We start from the raw sequence: 3412 nt of genomic DNA on the forward strand, positions 1-3412 counted from the left end.
CTTCACTGCATCACCCCTTTCTTTTTAAGCTAGGGAAAGGAAGAGGGCATTTTAAGTTGGAAAAGATTACTCTAGACTTACAGTTTCAATTAAAAGGGAACTTAAAATTATTCACAGAATTAAGACTTAAGTTCAGTCACCTCAACTATACTTCAGCAAAGGAGAGAGCATTTCCTTTATGCAGTAAGCCCTTTTGATCCTGAAGTATCTGCTTTTTAGTACAGTCTGAGGCAAGAAGATTATCCTGTGAAAGTCTGTACCAGATGAAGGCCACAAAAAGGTCACTGAATAAATCTCTTTGTGATAGTGATACCAAGCAGTAACTTGCTTAGGGACTACAGCAGGCAGGTCTTGATTCATTGTATAGGATGTATTCAAGATAGCTGGATTCCTGCAGCTGACAGACCCAGGCGGGAGTCAAATGAGTACTTTCATTTTCCATTTTCCAGATTGTTTGTCCCATGACCACTTCATTTTGGATGTGCAGCAAAACATTTAGTCTGCTCACACGATTCGTACAGTGAACTACACTGTACACATCCCTCTGTAGATACCTAGCTTGGCAGAGCTAAGAAGACTGAGCAAGGACACCGCCTCTGCTCCCACTCTGCATGATCCTAGGGATAAATGCTATTCAAGCAGGCTACCCTGGTCTACAGCACAGGCCTAGAAAAAGATGTCCCTGATGCTCCCATGCCTGCTAGGCTCCCTAGGGGCTTATTTTCCTATAAGCTCCCATTCTACTGCAATGTCTTCTCCTGCGATACTTTGCGGTCCAAAATAGCACAGTCACAGCTCCCTGGAAAAGTTATCCTATTCCAAAGCAAGAAAAAATTTACTCACTTAAAAAAAAACAAAAAATGCTTACCTCAACGCCATCAAACTCAAACTTGACAACTGGTACATATGCGTCTTCAACTGCCTGGAAAGGAGAGGATAACTGTGTAAGAAAACATGGTTTGCTACTTTAATGTTTCTCCTGAACTACGATCAAATGCAGAATTTACACTGCTAACTACTCAGTATAAAGACTGAGTTGCTTCCAAACCAGAAGAATTGTTCATAAGCTGCAAGCGGTATAGCACTAAGACGGTATAATACTAGCTTTAACAAGTTATTTAACCAAGAGATCCGGAGGCTGATCACGTATTGTAATGAACAAACAGTGCACAATGAGCCATCAGTATCAGAGGTTGTAAGGTACTTACCTTGGTGGTGAGGAAGAAAAGCAAGAGATTTCTGTAGCTATCTTACTCCTGGTTAACATCCAGAGAAATCGAGAACATTCTGTCCGCGTTTGACAGCGCGCACTAGCCTCCTGTATTTTTATTTTCTACCATGCCTGAGATGCTATCAGCTACCTTATGGGACAGTTTTCAATTTTGTAGACCACTCGTCAGAACTGTGCCACAGCCCACTGACCCTGTCTTCGGTCACCTAAACAAAGGCTCATTAGCTATGCACGTGAAGTCTTTCAAAATGTCTGCACAAGGAAGACCAGCCTGAGAGAAACACTTCTCAGGAGTTCGGTTCTATATGCAAAGTACACAGCATATGCACCGGAGGGTCATTTTACAAGGCAGTTTTGTACATTCACAGCACAGCTCCTACTGACTTTATGCAAAGCTGACTGTGCATCTCTTCTACAAAGTCTCGGGCTGAGTAGCCAGAGAAGAACAGGACCAGAGAAGAATGAATTAGAGGTCCTAAAGTACACCCAAGGAACACCATGGCAAAGGTACTGACAGAAACCTTTCCACATCACATTCAACTCCCTTAGCTCTCAGGCTGCCCCTTCCTCTACCTGCATGCAGTTACTTTCTTGCCAAGCCCCTTACTACAGCTAGGATGAAAGCAAGGCTCCTAGGCACAACCTTGCTTTTTGATACTATAGCCCACTCATTCCCAAACCATGGGTAGGGGAGAAGTGAACCACAGAGATTCGGATCGGACATACAGTCACTGGGGAAGGGAACCAAAAGCTTGACTTCCACACTTTCATGCTGCGTAGACAGTATTTTAGAAGGGGCTCAGAAACAAGGCCCTTTTTAATTTTGGTTTGTAAGACAATCACTACCAATAGGAGTCTTTAACAGGAATATTCTTATTGTCGGAGTTGCACAATCTATCAAGGAGAGAGCTTGCTTACTCTTAGGTTTTTTATTTCCTCCTGACGTTTCAGTTTTTCAAAGAACGACTGAAAGAAATCCGATCTTTCTACATGTCTAGGAGCAACACAAGCCACGTCTATGTCAGCACCTGCAAAGAGATGCCATTTGTTCTGTTACTGTTGGAAGACACTTTCAAACATTACAACTATGACCAGACACCAAAAGTTTACCTTTAGTGTGTACTCCAAGCCTGTAAGAACCAAACGTAAATATTTTGCCACCAACATTTGCTACTACTGAAGGGGGAAGATTCTGTGGGTAGAAGAGAAAGAGTTTTCTGGAGAACAGAAGATACACGTTGACCTACGTGCAAGTTTAACTAGCATAGAAGTTACTTAGAAAGACTACAGCAGCCTCCATAAACAATGTCTTCTCCCTCCCATACCGAGCTGTTAGTCTAATAGACTGACTCTGTTTTTCTGAAGGGAGTGCTGGCAACTCACAACCAACAACAACAACAAAAAAGGTAGGTAATGTAGCAGTCGCTTCATCAGTTTAAACAAAGACCTATTATCAGTCTTCCCTGCAGCAGACCCACATAAATGAACACCATCTAAGAGCCATACCAAAGGCAAGTCTAGAGTAATAATTTCAAACTAGATTGAGTGCTGTAGGCTGTCTGGGGCAAGTTGACTGCCCTGTTACCATCTGTCTCCCCCCACAATGTCTTGTTTCAGCTTTGTTAACCGCTACAAGTCAACTGACAGAGCCACCTCACAAACTTATTCAGTGCCCCAAGGACTTGAAGGTCTTCATCTAAAGGATCTTTTATACATTATTTCAATGGCTTTTACTACAGATCTCCTTGATACTTAAGAAGGAAGTTAAATGTTGAACTTCAGCATAAATCCTAGTAGTATCGCCTTTGAAAGAAACAAAAAGGCTTCAGCTGTTTTGATAAGAACCTATCAAAAAACCTTACCTGGCTCTCACCAAGTTCTGAAATCCATTCTTTGACCAAGTTATTCAGTCTGCCAAGAACGACCAGCCTGTAAAGAAAACTCATGTTAAGTTTGCCCTAAAAAAAACCCAGGACATTAACAAATTTTACAGTCTTGTTATACCTGTGATGCAGTTCTTCCTCCTCTTCAAATACCCCCAATGCTTTCATCGCTTCAAGCAGCTTCTGAGTATGAATGGAATCTCTATCCGTAGGAGGAGCCAAGCTAATTGCAGAAGTCATTCCATAGTGCCTTGGAGGCTGGTTCTGCAGCCTAGGAGTACTGGGGGAGAAAATAAAA

The sequence above is a fragment of the Accipiter gentilis genome, unplaced genomic scaffold, assembly GCF_929443795.1.
Source record: "Accipiter gentilis unplaced genomic scaffold, bAccGen1.1, whole genome shotgun sequence".
In the NCBI taxonomy this organism is placed as follows: domain Eukaryota; kingdom Metazoa; phylum Chordata; class Aves; order Accipitriformes; family Accipitridae; genus Astur; species Astur gentilis.